This window comes from Oncorhynchus keta, chromosome 1 (assembly GCF_023373465.1).
Source record: "Oncorhynchus keta strain PuntledgeMale-10-30-2019 chromosome 1, Oket_V2, whole genome shotgun sequence".
Lineage (NCBI taxonomy): Eukaryota > Metazoa > Chordata > Actinopteri > Salmoniformes > Salmonidae > Oncorhynchus > Oncorhynchus keta.
This window is the reverse complement of record NC_068421.1, coordinates 99,226,919-99,253,008: the sequence shown is the minus strand read 5'-3', so window position 1 is coordinate 99,253,008 and position 26,090 is coordinate 99,226,919. Positions and strand designations below refer to the sequence as shown.

Genomic DNA, 26,090 nt, shown 5'->3' with positions numbered 1-26,090 from the left:
ACATACAGTATACATAAATACATACAGTGTATATAAATACATACAGTGTACATAAATACATACAGTATACATAAATACATACAGTATATATACATACATACAGTATACATAAATACATACAGTGTACATAAATACATACAGTATACATAAATACATACAGTATACATAAATACATACAGTATACATAAATACAGTATACATAAATACATACAGTATACATAAATACATACAGTATACATAAATACATACAGTGTACATAAATACATACAGTGTACATAAATACATACAGTATACATAAATACATACATACAGTATACATAAATACATACAGTATATATACATACATGTCTCAGCTACATAATACCAGGGTATATCTGGTGGTCTGTCTCCCCAGGACTACATAATACCAGGGTATATCTGGTGGTCTGTCTCCTCAGCTACATAATACCAGGGTATATCTGGTGGTCTGTCTCCTCATGTCTCAGCTACATAATACCAGGGTATATCTGGTGGTCTGTCTCCTCATGTCTCAGCTACATAATACCAGGGTATATCTGGTGGTCTGTCTCCTCATGGCTCAGCTACATAATACCAGGGTATATCTGGTGGTCTGTCTCCTCATGGCTCAGCTACATAATACCAGGGTATATCTGGTGGTCTGTCTCCTCATGACTACATAATACCAGGGTATATCTGGTGGTCTGTCTCCTCATGACTACATAATACCAGGATATATCTGGTGGTCTGTCTCCTCATGACTACATAATACCAGGGTATATCTGGTGGTCTGTCTCCTCATGACTACATAATACCAGGGTATATCTGGTGGTCTGTCTCCTCATGACTACATAATACCAGGGTATATCTGGTGGTCTGTCTCCTCATGACTACATAATACCAGGGTATATCTGGGGGTCTGTCTCCTCAGCTACATAATACCAGGGTATATCTGGTGGTCTGTCTCCTCAGCTACATAATACCAGGGTATATCTGGTGGTCTGCGTCCTCAGCTGCATAATACCAGGGTATATCTGGTGGTCTGTCTCCTCATGGCTCAGCAACATAATACCAGGGCATATCTGGTGGTCTGTCTCCCCATGACTCCATAATACCAGGGTATATCTGGTGGTCTGTCTCCTCATGACGACATAATACCAGGGTATATCTGGTGGTCTGTCTCCTCAGCTACATAATACCAGGGTATATCTGGTGGTCTGTCTCCTCATGACTACATAATACCAGGGTATATCTGGTGGTCTGTCTCCTCATGACTACATAATACCAGGGTATATCTGGTGGTCTGTCTCCTCATGCCTACATAATACCAGGGTATATCTGGTGGTCTGTCTCCTCATGACTACATAATACCAGGGTATATCTGGTGGTCTGTCTCCTCAGCTACATAATACCAGGGTATATCTGGTGGTCTGTCTCCTCATGACTACATAATACCAGGGTATATCTGGTGGTCTGTCTCCTCATGACTACATAATACCAGGGTATATCTGGTGGTCTGTCTCCTCATGACTACATAATACCAGGGTATATCTGGTGGTCTGTCTCCTCATGACTACATAATACCAGGGTATATCTGGTGGTCTGTCTCCTCATGACTACATAATACCAGGGTATATCTGGTGGTCTGTCTCCTCATGACTACATAATACCAGGGTATATCTGGTGGTCTGTCTCCTCATGACTACATAATACCAGGGAATATCTGGTCTGTCTCCTCATGACTACATAATACCAGGGTATATCTGGTGATCTGTCTCCTCATGACTACATAATACCAGGATATATCTGGTGGTCTGTCTCCTCATGACTACATAATACCAGGGTATATCTGGTGGTCTGTCTCCTCATGACTACATAATACCAGGGTATATCTGGGGGTCTGTCTCCTCAGCTACATAATACCAGGGTATATCTGGTGGTCTGTCTCCTCAGCTACATAATACCAGGGTATATCTGGTGGTCTGTCTCCTCAGCTGCATAATACCAGGGTATATCTGGTGGTCTGTCTCCTCATGGCTCAGCAACATAATACCAGGGTATATCTGGTGGTCTGTCTCCTCAGCTACATAATACCAGGGTATATCTGGTGGTCTGTCTCCTCATGACTACATAATACCAGGGTATATCTGGTGGTCTGTCTCCTCATGACTACATAATACCAGGGTATATCTGGTGGTCTGTCTCCTCATGACTACATAATACCAGGGTATATCTGGTGGTCTGTCTCCTCATGACTACATAATACCAGGGTATATCTGGTGGTCTGTCTCCTCATGACTACATAATACCAGGGTATATCTGGTGGTCTGTCTCCTCAGCTACATAATACCAGTGTATATCTGGTGGTCTGTCTCCTCATGACTACATAATACCAGGGTATATCTGGTGGTCTGTCTCCTCAGCTACATAATACCAGGGTATATCTGGTGGTCTGTCTCCTCATGACTACATAATACCAGGGTATATCTGGTGGTCTGTCTCCTCATGACTACATAATACCAGGGTATATCTGGTGGTCTGTCTCCTCATGACTACATAATACCAGGGTATATCTGGTGGTCTGTCTCCTCATGACTACATAATACCAGGGTATATCTGGTGGTCTGTCTCCTCATGACTACATAATACCAGGGTATATCTGGTGGTCTGTCTCCTCATGACTACATAATACCAGGGTATATCTGGTGGTCTGTCTCCTCATGACTACATAATACCAGGGTATATCTGGTGGTCCGTCTCCTCATGACTACATAATACCAGGGTATATCTGGTGGTCTGTCTCCTGATGACTACATAATACCAGGGTATATCTGGTGGTCTGTCTCCTCATGACTACATAATACCAGGGTATATCTGGTGGTCTGTCTCCTCATGACTGCATAATACCAGGGTATATCTGGTGGTCTGTCTCCTCATGACTACATAATACCAGGGTATATCTGGTGGTCTGTCTCCTCATGACTACATAATACCAGGGTATATCTGGTGGTCTGTCTCCTCATGACTACATAATACCAGGGTATATCTGGTGGTCTGTCTCCTCATGACTACATAATACCAGGGTATATCTGGTGGTCTGTCTCCTCAGCTACATAATACCAGTGTATATCTGGTGGTCTGTCTCCTCATGACTACATAATACCAGGGTATATCTGGTGGTCTGTCTCCTCAGCTACATAATACCAGGGTATATCTGGTGGTCTGTCTCCTCATGACTACATAATACCAGGGTATATCTGGTGGTCTGTCTCCTCATGACTACATAATACCAGGGTATATCTGGTGGTCTGTCTCCTCATGACTACATAATACCAGGGTATATCTGGTGGTCTGTCTCCTCATGACTACATAATACCAGGGTATATCTGGTGGTCTGTCTCCTCATGACTACATAATACCAGGGTATATCTGGTGGTCTGTCTCCTCATGACTACATAATACCAGGGTATATCTGGTGGTCCGTCTCCTCATGACTACATAATACCAGGGTATATCTGGTGGTCTGTCTCCTGATGACTACATAATACCAGGGTATATCTGGTGGTCTGTCTCCTCATGACTACATAATACCAGGGTATATCTGGTGGTCTGTCTCCGCATGACTGCATAATACCAGGGTATATCTGGTGGTCTGTCTCCTCATGACTACATAATACCAGGGTATATCTGGTGGTCTGTCTCCTCATGACTACATAATACCAGGGTATATCTGGTGGTCTGTCTCCTCATGACTACATAATACCAGGGTATATCTGGTGGTCTGTCTCCTCAGCTACATAATACCAGGGTATATCTGGTGGTCTGTCTCCTCAGCTACATAATACCAGGGTATATCTGGTGGTCTGTCTCCTAATGACTACATAATACCAGGGTATATCTGGTGGTCTGTCTCCTGATGACTTCATAATACCAGGGTATAGCTGGTGGTCTGTCTCCTCAACTACATAATACCAGGGTATATCTGGTGGTCTGTCTCCTCATGACTACATAATACCAGGGTATATCTGGTGGTCTGTCTCCTCATGGCTACATAATACCAGGGTATATCTGGTGGTCTGTCTCCTCAAGGCTACATAATACCAGGGTATATCTGGTGGTCTGTCTCCGCATGACCACATAATACCAGAGTATATCTGGTGGTCTGTCTCCTCAGCTACATAATGCCAGGGAATATCTGGTGGTCCGTCTCCTCATGACTACATAATACCAGGGTATATCTGGTGGTCTGTCTCCTCAGCTACATAATACCAGGGTATATCTGGTGGTCTGTCTCCTCAGCTACATAATACCAGGGTATATCTGGTGGTCTGTCTCCTGAGGACTACATAATACCAGGGTATAGCTGGTGGTCTGTCTCCTGATAACTACATAATGCCAGGGAATATCTGGTGGTCTTTCTCCTTTATGGCGAGGAGAGGAGAGGTATGTGTTGGTTGGAGGAGAGGAGAGGGGATGGCATCAGTAGGTCCTCTGTCTCTGAGCATCTCAGCAGTTTGTATAGTCTCCTGGCTACCAGACACACATACAGTACCACTGCCAGCTACAGATCAGAGTTGACGTGTGTTTACGCCTCAACATAAATATTTAGAAACTTGAAAGTGTCTCAGGAGCCATTCCCTTCTGCTCGCTGGTCAAGTTCCCCTCGGCCACCGCTATTGTCACAAATTGTTAGCTGTATTTATCAACTCATTCAACTACTCTCTCTCTTTTCTCTCCTGTGCTCCCCTCTCCTCCCCTCTCTCTACTCCCCTCTCCTCACCTCTCTCTCCCCCACTCTTCTCTCTCTCTCTCTCTCTCTCTCTCTCTCTCTCTATTCTCTCCTATCTCTCTCTTCTCCCTCTCCTCTCCTCCCCTCTCCTCCCCTCTCTCTACACCCCTCTCCTCACCTCTCTCTCCTCCACTCTCCTCTCTGTCTCTATTCTCTCTTCTCTTCTCTCTCTCTCTCTCTCTCTCTCTCTCTCTCTCTCTCTCTCTCTCTCTCTCTCTCTCTCTCTCTCTCTCTCTCTCTCCTCTCCTCTCCTCTCCTCTCCTCTCCTCTTCTCTCCTCTCCTAATTTATCATAATGGTGTCTGTGGGGGTTTAGAGCCACCTTCCAGCCCTGACACAGCTAGGGCACAGAGCTAGGGCACAGAGCTAGGGCACAAAGCTTGGGAATAGCACACGAGGTGAGTCTGTTGTTCACTCGCTGTACTGCTATAACCTCAAAATGATGCTCACATAATCAACGGTAAATGAGCTGTCTGCTGTTCCTATTAGCTTGGAGATGGAAAGAGACTTTTTGATTTCAACTGAACTTAAGTGCATAAGAAACTTAATTTGTTTGATGTTTCAAGCCATTCGAGAGAAAGTTCAAGGAGCTTTTGACCAGACCAGGTTCAATTAATAAAACGAAATCTTAAAATGAATTTATTTTAAATCCATTGTAGTAAGCCGTTATCTTGGTAACATGGAACAATGTTCCCTCCATGGGTCCACTCTTCCACAGAGCTGCCACTTCTTACTTCCTGTTTTGACAATAGGCTGGAGCAACAGGAAGCCTTTTCATTTCTCTGATTGGCTCGGCTGGTGCTTTGAAACAGCCAACCGGTGGGACTCAGTGGGACATGGGTTAATTGCATACGAAGGGTCGAGTGCAGGCTCTGTGTTGTCCATGGCTACGTTCCAAATGGAACCCTATTCCCTATATAGTGCACTACTTTTTACCAGGAGCCTATAGGTCTCTGGTCTAAAGTAGTGCACTATATAGGGAATAGGGTTCCATTTGGGATGCGGTTCATATCTGCCCTGTTATACTGCTGTCCTACCAGGGAGCCAGTATTACTGTATTACCACAGCTAGAGACCTTCATTACATACTGGTAAATCCTCACTTCTCTTAATTGGACTTGTTGGAAGACTTACCTCTCTAGCTCCTGTCTGAGCTGGTAGCTGGTCATTTAAACAGGTCAGATCCTGTCTGAGCTGGTAGCTGGTCATTTAAACAGGTCAGGTCCTGTCTGAGCTGGTAGCTGGTCATTTAAACAGGTCAGGTCCTGTCTGAGCTGGTAGCTGGTCATTTAAACAGGTCAGATCCTGTCTGAGCTGGTAGCTGGTCATTTAAACAGGTCAGATCCTGTCTGAGCTGGTAGCAGGTCATTTAAATAGGTCAGGTCCTGTCTGAGCTGGTAGCAGGTCATTTAAACAGGCAAGGTCCTGTCTGAGCTGGTAGCAGGTCATTTAAACAGGTCAGGTCCTGTCTGAGCTGGTAGCAGGTCATTTAAACAGGTCAGGTGCTGTCTGAGCTGGTAGCTGGTCATTTAAACAGGTCAGGTCCTGTCTGAGCTGGTAGCAGGTCATTTAAACAGGTCAGGTCCTGTCTGAGCTGGTAGCAGGTCATTTAAATAGGTCAGGTCCTGTCTGAGCTGGTAGCAGGTCATTTAAACAGGCAAGGTCCTGTCTGAGCTGGTAGCAGGTCATTTAAACAGGTCAGGTCCTGTCTGAGCTGGTAGCAGGTCATTTAAACAGGTCAGGTCCTGTCTGAGCTGGTAGCAGGTAATTTAAACAAGTCAGGTCCTGTCTGAGCTGGTAGCAGGTCATTTAAACAGGTCAGCTCCTGTCTGAGCTGGTAGCTGGTCATTTAAATAGGTCAGATCCTGTCTGAGCTGGTAGCAGGTCATTTAAACAGGTCAGGTGCTGTCTGAGCTGGTAGCAGGTCATTTAAACAGGTCAGGTCCTGTCTGAGCTGGTAGCAGGTCATTTAAACAGGTCAGGTGCTGTCTGAGCTGGTAGCAGGTCATTTAAACAGGTCAGATCCTGTCTGAGCAGGTAGCAGGTCATTTAAACAGGTCAGATCCTGTCTGAGCTGGTAGCTGGTCATTTAAACAGGTCAGGTCCTGTCTGAGCTGGTAGCAGGTCATTTAAACAGGTCAGGTCCTGTCTGAGCTGGTAGCAGGTCATTTAAACAGGTCAGGTCCTGTCTGAGCTGGTAGCAGGTCATTTAAATAGGTCAGATCCTGTCTGAGCAGGTAGCTGGTCATTTAAACAGGTCAGATCCTGTCTGAGCTGGTAGCAGGTCATTTAAACAGGTCAGATCCTGTCTGAGCTGGTAGCAGGTCATTTAAATAGGTCAGATCCTGTCTGAGCTGGTAGCTGGTCATTTAAACAGGTCAGATCCTGTCTGAGCTGGTAGCAGGTCATTTAAACAGGTCAGGTCCTGTCTGAGCTGGTAGCAGGTCATTTAAACAGGTCAGGTCCTGTCTGAGCTGGTAGCAGGTCATTTAAACAGGTCATGTCCTGTCTGAGCTGGTAGCAGGTCAATTAAACAGGTGAGGTCCTGTCTGAGCTGGTAGCAGGTCATTTAAACAAGTCAGATCCTGTCTGAGCTGGTAGCAGGTCATTTAAACAGGTCAGGTCCTGTCTGAGCTGGTAGCAGGTCATTTAAACAGGTCAGGTCCTGTCTGAGCTGGTAGCTGGTCATTTAAACAGGTCAGGTCCTGTCTGAGCTGGTAGCAGGTCATTTAAACAGGTCAGGTCCTGTCTGAGCTGGTAGCTGGTCATTTAAACAGGTCAGGTCCTGTCTGAGCTCGTAGCAGGTCATTTAAACAGGTCAGGGACATGTTCACGTTTCTTCCCACAGTAGCAGATCACACCTACAGTAGTAGATCCACCTACAGTAGCAGATCCACCTACAGTAGCAGATCCACCTACAGTAGCAGATCACACTTAGATGCACTATTGTAAAGTGACTGTTCCACTGGATGTCATAAGGTGAATGCACCAATTTGTAAGTCGCTCTGGATAAGAGCGTCTGCTAAATGACTTAAATGTAATGTAATGTAAATCACACCTACAGTAGCAGATCCACCTACAGTAGCAGATCCACCTACAGTAGCAGATCACACCTACAGTAGTAGATCCACCTACAGTAGCAGATCACACCTACAGTAGTAGATCCACCTACAGTAGCAGATCACACCTACAGTAGCAGATCCACCTACAGTAGCAGATCAACCTACAGTAGCAGATCACACCTACAGTAGCAGATCCACCTACAGTAGCAGATCCACCTACAGTAGCAGATCACACCTACAGTAGCAGATCCACCTACAGTAGCAGATCCACCTACAGTAGCAGATCACACCTACAGTAGCAGATCCACCTACAGTAGCAGATCCACCTACAGTAGCAGATCACACCTACAGTAGCAGATCACACCTACAGTAGCAGATCCACCTACAGTAGCAGATCCACCTACAGTAGCAGATCACACCTACAGTAGCAGATCCACCTACAGTAGCAGATCCACCTACAGTTGCAGATCACACCTACAGTAGTAGATCCACCTACAGTAGTAGATCACACCTACAGTAGCAGATCCACCTACAGTAGCAGGGAATATAGGGAATAGGGCTCTGGTCTATAGTAGTGTACTATATAGGGAATAGTGCTCTGGTCTATAGTAGTGTACTATATAGGGAATAGGGCTCTGGTCTATAGTAGTGCACTACATAGGGAATAGGGCTCTGGTCTATAGTAGTGCACTACGTATGGAATAGGGCTCTGGTCTAAAGTAGTGTACTATATAGGGAATAGGGCTCTGGTCTATAGTAGTGCACTACATAGGGAATAGGGCTCTGGTCTATAGTAGTGCACTATGTAGGGAATAGGGCTCTGGTCTATAGTAGTGCACTACGTATGGAATAGGGCTCTGGTCTATAGTAGTGCACTACATAGGGAATAGGGCTCTGGTCTATAGTAGTATACTACGTAGGGAATAGGGCTCTGGTCTATAGTAGTATACTACGTAGGGAATAGGGCTCTGGTCTATAGTAGTGTACTAGGTAGGGAATAGTGCTCTGGTCTATAGTAGTGTACTATATAGGGAATAGGGCTCTGGTCTATAGTAGTGTACTACGTAGGGAATAGGGCTCTGGTCTATAGTAGTGTACTACGTAGGGAATAGGGCTCTGGAGATGCAGCCTGAGCATAGAGTTGAAATGAATCCTCATGACAAGTCCAGATCTGGGTATTCCCACCTCAGCTACGTGCCAAACCTGATAAGTGCTGTTGGGAGATGCATTAAGAATACACAGAAACGGTCAATGATTTGAGTAATGTTACAATTAGATTCTATATATATAATAATATAATAATAATATATATGATTCTGTTACTCGAAATCCCCAAGAAATGCTTGAGAAATGACCTCAATATGACCTAAATACACTCCGCAGGGCCAGAATCCAGGCTAGAGATCCAGCCTGGAAGGGAGGTGTCCATGGGTGGCACATAGGACAGCCAGAGGCTGGAGACATTGGGAGGCAGCCTGACAATTTCTGTGTAATCCACAGGGCCAGAATCCAGGCTACAGAATGGAACCAGTCCAGAGGCAGTGTAGTCTAAGAGTCCAGAATCCAGGTTAGAAAGTACTTATTCCAATGGGGCATGGTGCCAGCTGTAGTGGGGCATGGTGCCAGCTGTAGTGGGGCATGGTGCCAGCTGTAGTGGGGCATGGTGCCAGCTGGTGGGTTATGGGCCACATTGTGCCAGCTGTCGTGGGGCATGGTGCCAGCTGTAGTGGGACATGGTGCCAGCTGTAGTGGGGCATGGTGCCAGCTGTAGTGGGTTATGGTGCCAGCTGTAGTGGGGCATGGTGCCAGCTGTGCCAGTGGGGCATGGTGCCAGCTGTAGTGGGACATTGTGCCAGCTGTCGTGGGGCATGGTGCCAGCTGTAGTGGGTTATGGTGCCAGCTGTAGTGGGGCATGGTGCCAGCTGTAGTGGGTTATGGTGCCAGCTGTAGTGGGGCATGGTGCCAGCTGTAGTGGGGCATGGTGCCAGCTGTAGTGGGGCTGTAGTGGGGCATGGTGCCAGCTGTAGTGGGGGCATGGTGCCAGCTGTAGTGGGTGGGACATGGTGCCAGCTGGAGTGGGGCATGGTGCCAGCTGTAGTGGGGCATGGTGCCAGCTGTAGTGGGGCATGGTGCCAGCTGTAGTGGGGCATGGTGCCAGCTGTAGTGGGGCATGGTGCCAGCTGTAGTGGGGCATTAGTGGGGCATGGCTGTGGTGCCAGCTGGTGGGGCATGGTGCCAGCTGTAGTGGGGCATGGTGCCAGCTGTAGTGGGACATGGTGCCAGCTGTAGTGGGACATGGTGCCAGCTGTAGTGGGACATGGTGCCAGCTGTAGTGGGACATGGTGCCAGCATGGTAGCTGTGGGGGGCATTGTGCCAGCTGTCGTGGGGCATGGTGCCAGCTGTAGTGGGGCATGGTGCCAGCTGTCGTGGGACATGGTGCCAGCTGTAGTGGGGCATGGTGCCTGCTGTAGTGGGGCATGGTGCCAGGGGTAGTGGGGCATGGTGCCAGCTGTCGTGGGGCATGGTGCCAGCTGTAGTGGGGCATGGTGCCAGCTGTAGTGGGGCATGGTCCCAGCTGTAGTGGGTTATGGTGCCAGCTGTAGTAGGGCATGGTGCCAGCTGTCGTGGGGCATGGTGCCAGCTGTAGTGGGGCATGGTGCCAGCTGGTCCCAGCTGTGAGTGGTGGGGCATGGTCCCAGCTGGTGCCAGTGGGTTATGGTGCCAGCTGTAGTGGGTTATGGTGCCAGCTGTAGTGGGTTATGGTGCCATCTGTAGTGGGGCAAGGTGCCAGCTGTAGTGGGGCATGGTGCCCGCTGTAGTGGGGCATGGTGCCAGGGGTAGTGGGGCATGGTGCCAGCTGTAGTGGGGCAGCTGTAGTGCCAGCTGTAGTGGGGCATGGTGCCAGCTGTAGTGGGGCATGGTGCCAGCTGTAGTGGGGCATGGTGCCAGGGTAGTGGGGCATGGTGCCAGCTGTAGTGGGGCATAGTGCCAGCTGTAGTGGGGCATGGTGCCAGGGGGGCATGTGGGGCATGGTGCCAGGGGTAGTGCCAGCAGTGGAACCCCTTGGTAATGGTTGTTCTCTACAGAGCACTGCCTAGTCTGCTCACAAACTGCCCTGGCAGCGTGTAACTAGACTCTCCAGGAAAACACCAGCTCCCATTTAGCCCCTCTCCCTGTCCAGGCTAAACCTACTTTAGGCTAGCAAAGTCACCAGAGTGACCAGCAGAGTGACATGGTGCCAGCAGACAGAGTGACCACAGACAGAGCTGACCATGCAGACAGAGTGACCGCAGACAGAGTGACCGCAGGCAGGGTGACCGCTGTCGTGGGGCAGGCAGAGTGACATGGTGCCAGCAGACAGAGTGACCACAGACAGAGTGATCACAGACAGAGTGACCGCAGACAGAGTGACCAGCTGTAGGCAGAGTGACCAGCAGACAGATGTGACCACAGACAGATTGACCAGCTGTAGGGGCAGAGTGACATGGTGCAGACAGAGTGACCACAGACAGAGTGACCACTGTAGACAGAGTGATGGTGCCAGGGTAGTGCAGACAGGTAGTGACCACAGACAGAGTGACCACAGACAGAGTGACCCTACTTTAGCGGGCAGAGTGACCGCAGACAGAGTGACCGGGCAGGCAGAGTGACCGCAGACAGAGTGACCGGGTGACAGGCAGAGTGACCGCAGGCAGAGTGACCACAGACAGAGTGACCGCGGGCAGAGTGACCACAGACAGAGTGACCGCAGACAGAGTGACCGCGGACAGAGTGACCGCAGACAGAGTGACCACAGACAGAGTGACCGCAGACAGAGTGACCAGAGTGACAGACAGAGTGACCACAGACAGAGTGACCACAGACAGAGTGACCACAGACAGATTGACCGCGGGCAGAGTGACCGCAGACAGAGTGACCACAGACAGAGTGACCGCAGACAGAGTGACCACAGACAGAGTGACCACAGACAGAGTGACCACAGACAGAGTGACCGCAGACAGAGTGACCGCAGACACAGACAGAGTGACCACAGACAGAGTGACCGCAGACAGAGTGACCACAGACAGAGTGACCACAGACAGAGTGACCGCAGACAGAGTGACCACAGACAGATTGACCGACAGGGCAGAGAGTGACCGCAGACAGAGTGACCGCAGACAGAGTGACCACAGACAGAGTGACCGCAGACAGAGTGACCACAGACAGAGTGACCGCAGGCAGAGTGACCACAGACAGAGTGACCGCGGGCAGAGTGACCGCAGACAGAGTGACCGCAGACAGAGTGACCGCAGACAGAGTGACCGCAGAGTGACCGCAGACAGAGTGACCACAGACAGAGTGACCGCAGACAGAGTGACCACAGACAGAGTGACCGCAGACAGAGTGACCGCAGACAGAGTGACCACAGACAGAGTGACCGCAGGCAGAGTGACCGCAGACAGAGTGACCGCAGACAGAGTGACCGCGGGCAGAGTGACCACAGACAGATTGACCGCGGGCAGAGTGACCACAGACAGAGTGACCGCAGACAGAGTGACCGCAGACAGAGTGACCGCAGACAGAGTGACCGCAGGCAGAGTGACCACAGACAGAGTGACCGCAGGCAGAGTGACCACAGACAGAGTGACCGCAGGCAGAGTGACCACAGACAGAGTGACCACAGACAGAGTGACCACAGACAGAGTGACCGCAGGCAGAGTGACCGCAGACAGAGTGACCGCAGACAGAGTGACCACAGACAGAGTGACCGCAGACAGAGTGACCACAGACAGAGTGACCGCAGACAGAGTGACCGCAGGCAGAGTGACCACAGGCAGGGTGACCGCAGGCAGAGTGACCGCAGACAGAGTGACCACAGGCAGAGTGACCGCAGACAGAGTGACCACAGGCAGGGTGACCGCAGGCAGAGTGACCGCAGCCTGGTTGTAAAGCTGGGTATCCTCAGCTGATTCACACACAGAACCAGCCAGTGTTGTACTGTAGTGTAATGCAAAGCCAACCGTGTTATCAGGAAGGACATTGTATTTCTCTGACGGTTTAATGTGCTGTTAATGCCCAACCCGTTTAAGAGACCCGGTGGAGGTAGATGCAGTGAGGAGGCCGCTCCGCTTCCATAACAACAGCCTCGTTGTAATTAAAGGTGACTTAAATAACAACCCCACACCTGTCACACTGCCCTGTGATGGATATCCTGGTAGTCAGGAACACACCGGCTCTCACACACACACACAGTCTGCCCATATGTTCAGTGATGCAGCAGCCTGCTGTTATATGGCATCCAGAGCTTTGGTTCCGAATGGCTCCCTGTTCCCTATACAGTGCACTACTTTGAACCAGGGCCCTATGAGAATGTAGGGAATAGGGCACTATATAGTGAAAATGAAAAGGGTGCCATTTGGGACCCTGACAGAGTCTCCTGGGCTGCTGCTGCACAGCTGTCTCCCACTGTGCATCGTGGGTAAAGAGAGATCCAGGATCCCACGCTGCTGCTTTGTGAAAGAAATGGTGGAGGAGGAGAAGAGGAGGAGAGGAGGAGGAATTGAGAGAAATGGTGGAGGAGGAGAGGAACGGTGGAGGAGGAGGAGGAACGGTGGAGGAGGAGGAACGGTGGAGGAGGAGAGGAATGGTGGAGGAGGAGGAACGGTGGAGGAGGAGGAACGGTGGAGGAGGAGAGGAATGGTGGAGGAGGAGGAACGGTGGAGGAGGAGAGGAATGGTGGAGGAGGAGGAACGGTGGAGGAGGAGAGGAATGGTGGAGGAGGAGAGGAATGGTGGAGGAGGGAACGGTGGAGGAGGAGAGGAATGGTGGGAGGAGGAGGAACGGTGGAGGAGTAGAGGAACGGTGGAGGAGGAGAGGAATGGTGGAGGAGGAGGAACGGTGGAGGAGGAGGAATGTGTGGAGGAGGAGAGGAATGGTGGAGGAGGAGGAACGGTGGAGGAGGAGAGGAATGGTGGAGGAGGAGGAACGGTGGAGGAGGAGAGAATGGTGGAGGAGGAGAGGAATGGTGGAGGAGGAGGAACGGTGGAGGAGGAGAGGAATGGTGGAGGAGGAGGAACGGTGGAGGAGTAGAGGAACGGTGGAGGAGGAGAGGAATGGTGGAGGAGGAGGAACGGTGGAGGAGGAGAGGAATGGTGGAGGAGGAGGAACGGTGGAGGAGGAGGAATGGTGGAGGAGGAGAGGAATGGTGGAGGAGAAGAGGAATGGTGGAGGAGGAGAGGAACGGTGGAGGAGGAGAGGAACGGTGGAGGAGGAGAGGAATGGTGGAGGAGGAGAGGAATGGTGGAGGAGGAGAGGGAATGGTGGAGGAGGAGGAATGGTGGAGGAGGAGAGGAATGGTGGAGGAGGAGGAATGGTGGAGGAGGAGAGGAATGGTGGAGGAGAAGAGGAATGGTGGAGGAGGAGAGGAACGGTGGAGGAGGAGAGGAACGTGGAGGAGGAGAGGAATGGTGGAGGAGGAGAGGAATGGTGGAGGAGGAGAGGAATGGTGGAGGAGGAGAGGAATGGTGGAGGAGAAGAGGAATGGTGGAGGAGGAGAGGAATGGTGGAGGAGGAGGAGGAATGGTGGAGGAGGAGGAACGGTGGAGGAGGAGGAACGGTGGAGGAGGAGGAATGGTGGAGGAGGAGAGGAATGGTGGAGGAGAAGAGGAATGGTGGAGGAGGAGAGGAATGGTGGAGGAGGAGAGGAACGGTGGAGGAGGAGAGGAATGGTGGAGGAGGAGGAACGGTGGAGGAGGAGAGGAATGGTGGAGGAGGAGGAACGGTGGAGGAGGAGAGGAATGGTGGAGGAGGAGGAACGGTGGAGGAGGAGGAATGGTGGAGGAGGAGAGAATGGTGGAGGAGAAGAGGAATGGTGGAGGAGGAGAGGAACGGTGGAGGAGGAGAGAACGGTGGAGGAGGAGAGGAATGGTGGAGGAGGAGGAATGGTGGAGGAGGAGAGGAATGGTGGAGGAGAAGAGGAATGGTGGAGGAGGAGAGGAACGGTGGAGGAGGAGAGGAACGGTGGAGGAGGAGAGGAATGGTGGAGGAGGAGAGGAATGGTGGAGGAGGAGGAATGGTGGAGGAGGAGAGGAATGGTGGAGGAGAAGAGGAATGGTGGAGGAGGAGAGGAATGGTGGAGGAGGAGGAATGGTGGAGGAGGAGGAACGGTGGAGGAGGAGGAATGGTGGAGGAGGAGGAATGGTGGAGGAGGAGAGAATGGTGGAGGAGAAGAGGAATGGTGGAGGAGGAGAGGAATGGTGGAGGAGGAGAGGAACGGTGGAGGAGGAGAGGAATGGTGGAGGAGGAGGAATGGTGGAGGAGGAGAGGAACGGTGGAGGAGGAGAGGAATGGTGGAGGAGGAGGAATGGTGGAGGAGGAGAGGAATGGTGGAGGAGGAGAGGAATGGTGGAGGAGGGAGAGGAATGGTGGAGGAGGAGAGGAATGGTGGAGGAGGGAGGAGGAATGGTGGAGGAGGAGGAACGGTGGAGGAGGAGAGGAATGGTGGAGGAGGAGGAACGGTGGAGGAGGGGGAGAGGAATGGTGGAGGAGGAGAGGAATGGTGGAGGAGGAGGAGGAATGGTGGGAGGAGGAGGAACGGTGGAGGAGGAGAGGAATGGTGGAGGAGGAGAGGAATGGTGGAGGAGGAGGAACGGTGGAGGAGGAGAGGAATGGTGGAGGAGGAGAGGAATGGTGGAGGAGGAGGAGGAATGGTGGAGGAGGAGGAACGGTGGAGGAGGAGGAATGGTGGAGGAGGAGAGGAATGGTGGAGGAGGAGAGGAATGGTGGAGGAGGAGAGGAATGGTGGAGGAGGAGGAACGGTGGAGGAGGAGAGGAATGGTGGAGGAGGAGAGGAATGGTGGAGGAGGAGAGGAATGGTGGAGGAGGAGAGGAACAGTGGAGGAGGAGGAACGGTGGAGGAGGAGGAATGGTGGAGGAGGAGGAGGAATGGTGGAGGAGGAGAGGAATGGTGGAGGAGGAGAGGAATGGTGAAGGAGGAGAGGAATGGTGGAGGAGGAGGAACGGTGGAGGAGGAGAGGAATGGTGGAGGAGGAGAGGAATGGTGGAGGAGGAGGAATGGTGGAGGAGGAGGAACGGTGGAGGAGGAGGGATGGTGGAGGAGGAGGAACGGTGGAGGAGGAGGAACGGTGGAGGAGGAGGAATGGTGGAGGAGGAGAGGAATGGTGGAGGAGGAGGAGAGGAACGGTGATTGGTGCTGGCAGGTGACCCTCCTCATTTTACTCAGCGCGTTACAAACGCCACCACTGTCTTCTCCTCTATTCCTCCTCTTCTATCTCCCTCTCATCTATCCTCTTCCTCCTCCTCTTCCTCCTAATTTTCCTTCTCCTCCTCCTCTTCCTCCTCCTCTTCCTCCTCCTCTTCCTCCTAATTTTCCTTCTCCTCCTCCTCTTCCTCCTCTTCTCTCTCTTTCATTCTGTTGACTTCTTCAACTATTCATCTCTGTCTGTGTCAAGGTTATTATAGTAAACCAAAACTGAAACTAAAAGAAAACTAGGTAGTAAACTGAAATAAATATTAAAATTTGAAAATTAAAATTTGAAAATGTGAAAATTTGAAAAACTAAAACTATACTATTGCCTTTGACTGCAAAACTAACTACAATAAAATCAAAACCATCATATTGTTTTTTTCTATGAACTATTTTTTAATATTTTTCGAGCTGGCGGGTAAATTCTGCCAGTAGATACCAACGTTTTTTATTTAACATTTATTCAACCTTTATTTAACATTTATTTAACCTGCTACCTGCTCTAACCACTAGACTACCTGCTCTAACCACTAGACTACCTGCTCTAACCACTAGACTACCTGCTCTAACCACTAGGCTACCTGCTCTTACCACTAGACTACCTGCTCTAACCACTAGACTACCTGCTCTAACCACTAGACTACCTGCTCTAACCACTGACTACCTGCTCTAACCACTAGGCTACCTGCCTCTAATCACTAGACTACCTGCTCTAACCACTAGACTACCTGCTCTAACCACTAGACTACCTGCTCTAACCACTAGACTACCTGCTCTAACCACTAGGCTACCTGCCTCTAATCACTAGACTACCTGCTCTAACCACTAGGTTACCTGCCTCTAACCACTAGACTACCTGCTCTAACCACTAGACTACCTGCTCTAACCACTAGACTACCTGCTCTAACCACTAGACTACCTGCTCTAACCACTAGGCTACCTGCCCTAACCACTAGGCTACCTGCCTCTAACCACTAGACTACCTGCTCTAACCACTAGGCTCTAACCACTAGGCTCTAACCACTAGACTACCTGCTCTAACCACTAGGCTCTAACCACTAGACTACCTGCTCTAACCACTAGACTACCTGCTCTAACCACTAGACTACCTGCTCTAACCACTAGACTACCTGCTCTAACCACTAGACTACCTGCTCTAACCACTAGACTACCTGCTCTAACCACTAGACTACCTGCTCTAACCACTAGACTACCTGCTCTAACCACTAGACTACCTGCTCTAACCACTAGACTACCTGCTCTAACCACTAGACTACCTGCTCTAACCACTAGACTACCTGACTCTAACCACTAGACTACCTGCTCTAACCACTAGGCTACCTGTCTCAACCACTAGGCTACCTGTCTCTAACCACTAGACTACCTGCTCTAACCACTAGACTACCTGCTCTAACCACTAGACTACCTGCTCTAACCACTAGACTACCTGCTCTAACCACTAGACTACCTACTCTAACCACTAGGCTCTAACCACTAGACTACCTGCTCTAACCACTAGACTACCTGCTCTAACCACTAGACTACCTGCTCTAACCACTAGACTACCTGCTCTAACCACTAGACTACCTGCTCTAACCACTAGACTACCTGCTCTAACCACTAGGCTCTAACCACTAGACTACCTGCTCTAACCACTAGACTACCTGCTCTAACCACTAGGCTACCTGCTCTAACCACTAGGCTACCTGCTCTAACCACTAGACTACCTGCTCTAACCACTAGACTACCTGCTCTAACCACTAGGCTACCTGCTCTAACCACTAGACTACCTGCTCTAACCACTAGGCTACCTGCTCTAACCACTAGACTACCTGCTCTAACCACTAGACTACCTGCTCTAACCACTAGACTACCTGCTCTAACCACTAGACTACCTGCTCTAACCACTAGGCTACCTGTCTCTAACCACTAGGCTACCTGTCTCTAACTACTAGACTACCTGCTCTAACCACTAGACTACCTGCTCTAACCACTAGACTACCTGCTCTAACCACTAGACTACCTGCTCTAACCACTAGGCTACCTGCCTCTAACCACTAGACTACCTGCTCTAACCACTAGACTACCTGCTCTAACCACTAGACTACCTGCTCTAACCACTAGACTACCTGCTCTAACCACTAGACTACCTGCTCTAACCACTAGGCTACCTGCTCTAACCACTAGACTACCTGCTCTAACCACTAGACTACCTGCTCTAACCACTAGGCTACCTGCTCTAACCACTAGACTACCTGCTCTAACCACTAGACTACCTGCTCTAACCACTAGACTACCTGCTCTAACCACTAGACTACCTGCTCTAACCACTAGGCTACCTGTCTCTAACCACTAGGCTACCTGTTCTAACCACTAGGCTACCTGTTCTAACCACTAGGCTACCTGTTCTAACCACTAGGCTACCTGTCTCTAACCACTAGGCTACCTGCTCTAACCACTAGGCTACCTGCTCTAACCACTAGGCTACCTGTTCTAACCACTAGGCTACCTGTTCTAACCACTAGGCTACCTGCTCTAACCACTAGGCTACCTGTTCTAACCACTAGGCTACCTGTCTCTAACCACTAGGCTACCTGTTCTAACCACTAGGCTACCTGTCTCTAACCACTAGGTTACCTGTCTCTAACCACTAGGTTACCTGCTCTAACCACTAGGCTACCTGTTCTAACCACTAGGCTACCTGTTCTAACCACTAGGCTACCTGTTCTAACCACTAGGCTACCTGCCGCCCCCACACATTGTAAACCTTGAGGCAGTCAACTACTGTTGCAAAACAGTTGGCTCAGGTCCTCCTGAAGTAACTGCTTGAGCGCTTCACATTCATACTGAATTCTCTGGCAGCAAACTTCTATCCAATCCCTGCAGCAGCTTGTCTGATAGACCCAAGTGTGTCTCTGCCACTTCGTTCAACAGAGATGGAGCCACTGATGAGGAAAGCAGAGTCTTTCGTATTTCAGCCAATCAAAGAGTACAGCCGTAGAGCAGCAGGACCCCCAAGGAAGATGCCAGCACGATTAATCCAGCAAGCATCTCGACCACAGTGCTTCAGAAATACAGCTTCCTCGCATCGAAGACTGTGTCTGAGGTCACTGTCCAGCAGGAGGGTCAACCTGGCAGGGCATGAGGTCACTGTCCAGCAGGAGGGTCAACCTGGCAGGGCATGAGGTCACTGTCCAGCAGGAGGGTCAACCTGGCAGTGCATGAGGTCACTGTCCAGCAGGAGGGTCAACCTGGCAGAGCATGAGGTCACTGTCCAGCAGGAGGGTCAACCTGGCAGGGCATGAGGTCACTGTCCAGCAGGAGGGTCAACCTGGCAGGGCATGAGGTCACTGTCCAGCAGGAGGGTCAACCTGGCAGGGCATGAGGTCACTGTCCAGCAGGAGGGTCAACCTGGCAGTGCATGAGGTCACTGTCCAACAGGAGGGTCAACCTGGCAGAGCATGAGGTCACTGTCCAGTAGGAGGGTCAACCTGGCAGGGCATGAGGTCACTGTCCAGCAGGAGGGTCAACCTGGCAGTGCATGAGGTCACTGTCCAACAGGAGGGTCAACCTGGCAAGGCATGAGGTCACTGTCCAACAGGAGGGTCAACCTGGCAGTGCATGAGGTCACTGTCCAACAGGAGGTCAACCTGGCAAGGCATGAGGTCACTCTCCAGCAGGAGGGTCAACCTGGCAGGTCATGAGGTCACTGTTCAGCAGGAGGGTCAACCTGGCAGGTCATTAAGTGCCTGTGTGAGCTGTGGAAATACCTGGAAGAGGTAAAGGTTGTTTACAGAGTCGCCTCTCCAGGTCTGACAGACAAGGATGAGCCCTGTGACACCTGGATCTGGTTTCTGCCCCCTGCATCCGACGCGTTCAGGGATATTCTCCTGTCTGTGAACACCTGTCACCAGGCTTCAGAATCCGAACAACCACCTGTCTGGAACGCAGAGTCATCTTGAAGATCACCCAGAAAATACTGTTTGGTGTAACAGAAACACTCACAAACACAGGCACGGACGGACAGACGCAGGCAGGCAGACAGAGACGCAGGCAGACAGACAGAGAGACAGAGACGCAGGCAGACAGACAGACAGACAGAGAGACAGAGACGCAGGCAGACAGACAGACAGAGAGACAGAGACGCAGGCAGACAGACAGACAGAGAGACAGAGACGCAGGCAGACAGACAGACAGAGAGACAGAGACGCAGGCAGACAGACAGACAGAGAGACAGAGACGCAGGCAGGCAGACAGACAGAGAGACAGAGACGCAGGCAGACAGACAGACAGAGAGACAGAGACGCAGGCAGACAGACAGACAGAGAGACAGAGACGTAGGCAGGCAGACAGACAGAGAGACAGAGACGCAGGCAGACAGACAGAGAGACGGAGACGCAGGCAGACAGACAGACAGAGAGACAGAGACGCAGGCAGACAGACAGACAGAGAGACAGAGACGTAGGCAGGCAGACAGACAGACAGAGAGACAGAGACGCAGGCAGACAGACAGAGAGACAGAGACGCAGGCAGACAGACAGACAGAGAGACAGAGACGCAGGCAGACAGACAGACAGAGAGACAGAGACGCAGGCAGACAGACAGACAGAGAGACAGAGACGCAGGCAGACAGACAGAGAGACAGAGACGCAGGCAGACAGACAGAGAGACAGAGACGCAGGCAGACAGACAGACAGAGAGACAGAGACGCAGGCAGACAGGCAGACAGAGAGACAGAGACGCAGGCAGGCAGACTGAGAGACAGAGAGACAGGCAGACAGAGAGACAGAGACGCAGGCAGGCAGACAGAGAGACAGAGAGACAGAGACGTAGGTAGATTCCTCTAGCAGACCCTGCCTGAAACCATTCTGAATGTGTATTAGATACTGTATTGTACTGTGAGCTAGCAGGTCAGGGTTTATCTATACTGTAAGCTGCTGCTACTGTGTATGTACTTAACTACTGAGATAATGACTGGCTAGAGGACTAGAGCTGGTTACGTAGTTATTTACTGAGATAATGACTGGCTAGAGGACTATAGCTGGTTATGTAGTTATTTACTGAGATAATGACTGGCTAGAGGACTATAGCTGGTTATGTAGTTATTTACTGAGATAATGACTGGCTAGAGGACTAGAGCTGGTTATGTAGTTAACTACAGTCTAGTGGGGGCGGCAGCGTAGCCTAGTGGTTAGAGCGTTGGATTAGTAACCGGAAGGTTGCGGTTCAAACCCCCGAGCTGACAGGTAGTTAACCCACTGTTCCCAGGCCATCATTGAAAATAAGAATGTGTTCTTAACTGACTTGCCTGGTTAAATAAAGGTAAAAAAAAAGATAATGACTGGATAGAGGACTAGAGCTGGTTATGTAGTTATTTACTGAGATAATGACTGGATAGAGGACTAGAGCTGCAGTTACAACAGGGAAGGGAAGAGGGAAGGGAACAGGTGAGGGAACAGGTGAGGGAACAGGTGAGGGGAATAGGTGAGGAAACAGGGAAGGGAACAGGTGAGGAAACAGGAAAGGGAGAAGGTGAGGAAACAGGGAAGGGAACAGGGAAGGGAACAGGGTGAGGAAACAGGTGAGGAAACAGGGGAGGGAACAGGTGAGGAAACAGGTGAGGGAACAGGGAAGGGAATAGGTGAGGGAACAGGGAAGGGAACAGGTGAGGAAACAGGGAAGGAAACAGGGAAGGGAACAGGGGAGGGAACAGGTGAGGAAACAGGGAAGGGAACAGGGAAGGGAACAGGTGAGGAAACAGGTGAGGAAACAGGGAAGGGAACAGGGAAGGGAACAGGTGAGGGAACAGGTGAGGAAACAGGGAAGGGAACAGGGAAGGGAATAGGTGAGGGAACAGGGAAGGGAACAGGTGAGGAAACAGGTGAGGAAACAGGGAAGGGAACAGGTGAGGAAACAGGGAAGGGAACAGGGAAGGGAACAGGTGAGGAAACAGGGAAGGGAACAGGTGAGGAAACAGGTGAGGGAACAGGGAAGGGAACAGGTGAGGAAACAGGGTGAGGAAACAGGTGAGGGAAACAGGTGAGGAAACAGGTGAGGAAACAGGTGAGGAAACAGGTGAGGAAACAGGGAAGGGAACAGGGAAGGGAATAGGTGAGGAAACAGGGAAGGGAACAGGGGAGGGAACAGGTGAGGAAACAGGGGAGGGAACAGGGAAGGGAATAGGTGAGGGAACAGGGAAGGGAACAGGTGAGGAAACAGGGAAGGAAACAGGTGAGGAAACAGGGAAGGGAACAGGGGAGGGAACAGGTGAGGAAACAGGGAAGGGAACAGGGAAGGGAATAGGTGAGGGAACAGGGAAGGGAACAGGTGAGGAAACAGGTGAGGAAACAGGGAAGGGAACAGGTGAGGAAACAGGGAAGGGAACAGGGAAGGGAACAGGTGAGGAAACAGGTGAGGAAACAGGGAAGGGAACAGGGAAGGGAATAGGTGATGGAACAGGTGAGGAAACAGGGAAGGGAACAGGTGAGGAAAACAGGAAGGAACAGGGAAGGGAATAGGTGAGGAAACAGGGAAGGGAACAGGTGAGGAAACAGGGAAGGGAACAGGTGAGGAAACAGGGAAGGGAACAGGGAAGGGAACAGGTGAGGAAACAGGGAAGGGAACAGGGAAGGGAACAGGTGAGGAAACAGGGAAGGGAACAGGTGAGGAAACAGGGAAGGGAACAAGGAAGGGAACAGGGAAGGGAACAGGTGAGGAAACAGGTGAGGAAACAGGGAAGGGTATCACTTGGAGAATGTGTGTATCATTGTTTGGGGAAGAGAAAGTGATTGCAAACACCGTCTTTTAAACACCCTCATGTTGTTTCCAGAACACATTTCACAGAGAGAGAAAGAAAGAGTGAGTGAGTGAGTGAGTGAGTGAGAGAGAGAGAGAGAGAGAGAGTAGGCAAGAGAGAGACAGAGACAGAGAGCCCTGACCTAAAGTTTACCCAGTGTAATGTCACTACTGTCCTGTCTTCTTGGCTGTGTGTCAGTTCCTCCCTGTAACCAGAGAAGAAGACTGTCTTCTTGGCTGTGTCAGTTCCTCCCCATGACCAGAGAAGAAGACTGTCTTCTTGGCTGTGTGTCAGTTCCTCTCCGTAACCAGAGAGAAGAAGACTGTCTTCTTGGCTGTGTGTCAGTTCCTCCCTGTAACCAGAGAAAGAGACTGTCTTCTTGGCTGTGTGTCAGTTCCTCCCTGTAACCAGAGAAAGAGACTGTCTTCTTGGCTGTGTGTCAGTTCCCCTCGCCATAACCAGAGAAAGAGACTGTCTTCTTGGCTGTGTGTCAGTTCCTCCCTGTAACCAGAGAAAGAGGCTGTGTGTCAGTTCCTCCCTGTAACCAGAGAAAGAGACTGTCTTCTTGGCTGTGTGTCAGTTCCTCCCTGTAACCAGAGAAAGAGACTGTCTTCTTGGCTGTGTGTCAGTTCCTCTCTGTAACCAGAGAAAGAGACTGTCTTCTTGGCTGTGTGTCAGTTCCTCCCCGTAACCAGAGAAAGAGACTGTCTTCTTGGCTGTGTGTCAGTTCCTCCCTGTAACCAGAGAATAAGACTGTCTTCTTGGCTGTGTGTCAGTTCCTCTCTGTAACCAGAGAAGAAGACTGTCTTCTTGGCTGTGTCAGTTCCTCCCTGTAACCAGAGAAGAAGACTGTCTTCTTGGCTGTGTCAGTTCCTCCCTGTAACCAGAGAAAGAGACTGTCTTCTTGGCTGTGTGTCAGTTCCTCTCCGTAACCAGAGAAAGAGACTGTCTTCTTGGCTGTGTGTCAGTTCCTCTCCGTAACCAGAAAAGAAGACTGTCTTCTTGGCTGTGTGTCAGTTCCTCCCTGTAACCAGAGAAGAAGACTGTCTTCTTGGCTGTGTGTCAGTTCCTCCCTGTAACCAGAGAAAGAGGCTGTGTGTCAGTTCCTCCCTGTAACCAGAGAAAGAGACTGTCTTCTTGGCTGTGTGTCAGTTCCTCCCTGTAACCAGAGAAGAAGACTGTCTTCTTGGCTGTGTGTCAGTTCCTCCCTGTAACCAGAGAAAGAGACTGTCTTCTTGGCTGTGTGTCAGTTCCTCCCCGTAACCAGAGAAGAAGACTGTCTTCTTGGCTGTGTGTCAGTTCCTCTCCGTAACCAGAGAAAGAGACTGTCTTCTTGGCTGTGTGTCAGTTCCTCTCCGTAACCAGAGAAAGAGACTGTCTTCTTGGCTGTGTCAGTTCCTCCCCGTAACCAGAGAAGAAGACTGTCTTCTTGGCTGTGTTTCAGTTCCTCCCCGTAACCAGAGAAGAAGACTGTCTTCTTGGCTGTGTGTCAGTTCCTGTCTGTAACCAGAGAAAGAGGCTGTGTGTCAGTTCCTCCCTGTAACCAGAGAAAGAGACTGTCTTCTTGGCTGTGTGTCAGTTCCTCCCTGTAACCAGAGAAAGAGACTGTCTTCTTGGCTGTGTGTCAGTTCCTCTCTGTAACCAGAGAAAGAGACTGTCTTCTAGGCTGTGTGTCAGTTCCTCTCTGTAACCAGAGAAAGAGGCTGTGTGTCAGTTCCTCTCTGTAACCAGAGAAAGAGACTGTCTTCTTGGCTGTGTGTCAGTTCCTCTCCGTAACCAGAGAAGAAGACTGTCTTCTTGGCTGTGTGTCAGTTCCTCTCTGTAACCAGAGAAGAAGACTGTCTTCTTGGCTGTGTGTCAGTTCCTCCCTGTAACCAGAGAAGAAGACTGTCTTCTTGGCTGTGTGTCAGTTCCTCCCTGTAACCAGAGAAGGAGACTGTCTTCTTGGCTGTGTCAGTTCCTCCCTGTAACCAGAGAAGAAGACTGTCTTCTTGGCTGTGTGTCAGTTCCTCCCTGTAACCAGAGAAGAAGACTGTCTTCTTGGCTGTGTGTCAGTTCCTCCCTGTAACCAGAGAAGAAGACTGTCTTCTTGGCTGTGTGTCAGTTCCTCCCTGTAACCAGAGAAGAAGACTGTCTTCTTGGCTGTGTCAGTTCCTCCCTGTAACCAGAGAAGAAGACTGTCTTCTTGGCTGTGTGTCAGTTCCTCCCTGTAACCAGAGAAGAAGACTGTCTTCTTGGCTGTGTGTCAGTTCCTCCCTGTAACCAGAGAAGAAGACTGTCTTCTTGGCTGTGTGTCAGTTCCTCCCTGAAACCAGAGAAGGAGACTGTCTTCTTGGCTGTGTCAGTTCCTCCCTGTAACCAGAGAAGAAGACTGTCTTCTTGGCTGTGTGTCAGTTCCTCTCTGTAACCAGAGAAGAAGACTGTCTTCTTGGCTGTGTGTCAGTTCCTCCCCCGTAACCAGAGAAAGAGACTGTCTTCTTGGCTGTGTCATTTCCTCCCCGTAACCAGAGAAGAAGACTGTCTTCTTGGCTGTGTGTCAGTTCCTCCCTGTAACCAGAGAAAGATACTGTCTTCTTGGCTGTGTCAGTTCCTCTCTGTAACCAGAGAAGAAGACTGTCTTCTTGGCTGTGTGTCAGTTCCTCCCTGTAACCAGAGAAGAAGACTGTCTTCTTGGCTGTGTGTCAGTTCCTCCCCATAACCAGAGAAGAAGACTGTCTTCTTGGCTGTGTGTCAGTTCCTCTCTGTAACCAGAAAGAAGACTGTCTTCTTGGCTGTGTGTCAGTTCCTCCCTGTAACCAGAGAAGAAGACTGTCTTCTTGGCTGTGTGTCAGTTCCTCCCTGAAACCAGAGAAGAAGACTGTCTTCTTGGCTGTGTCAGTTCCTCCCTGTAACCAGAGAAGAAGACTGTCTTCTTGGCTGTGTGTCAGTTCCTCCCTGAAACCAGAGAAGAAGACTGTCTTCTTGGCTATGTGTCAGTTCCTCCCTGTAACCAGAGAAGAAGACTGTCTTCTTGGCTGTGTGTCAGTTCCTCTCTGTAACCAGAGAAGAAGACTGTCTTCTTGGCTGTGTGTCAGTTCCTCTCTGCAACCAGAGAAGAAGACTGTCTTCTTGGCTGTGTGTCAGTTCCTCCCCGTAACCAGAGAAGAAGACTGTCTTCTTGGCTGTGTCAGTTCCTCCCTGTAACCAGAGAAGAAGACTGTCT

General features: G+C 50.4%; 1 long non-coding RNA gene and 1 pseudogene across 1 annotated transcript; one reads left to right on the top strand and one right to left on the bottom strand.

Moving 5' to 3' along the window:
- Window positions 1-26,090, top strand: part of LOC127931867 (lipoma-preferred partner homolog) — a 364,058-nt pseudogene that overhangs the window by 271,878 nt on the left and 66,090 nt on the right.
- On the bottom strand, window positions 17,148-18,141 carry LOC127908970 (uncharacterized). Its single transcript, XR_008069346.1, has 4 exons — window positions 18,095-18,141; window positions 17,757-17,987; window positions 17,617-17,700; window positions 17,148-17,390 (listed from the first exon to the last, which is right to left on the bottom strand). It is a non-coding gene; the product is annotated as an uncharacterized LOC127908970 (long non-coding RNA).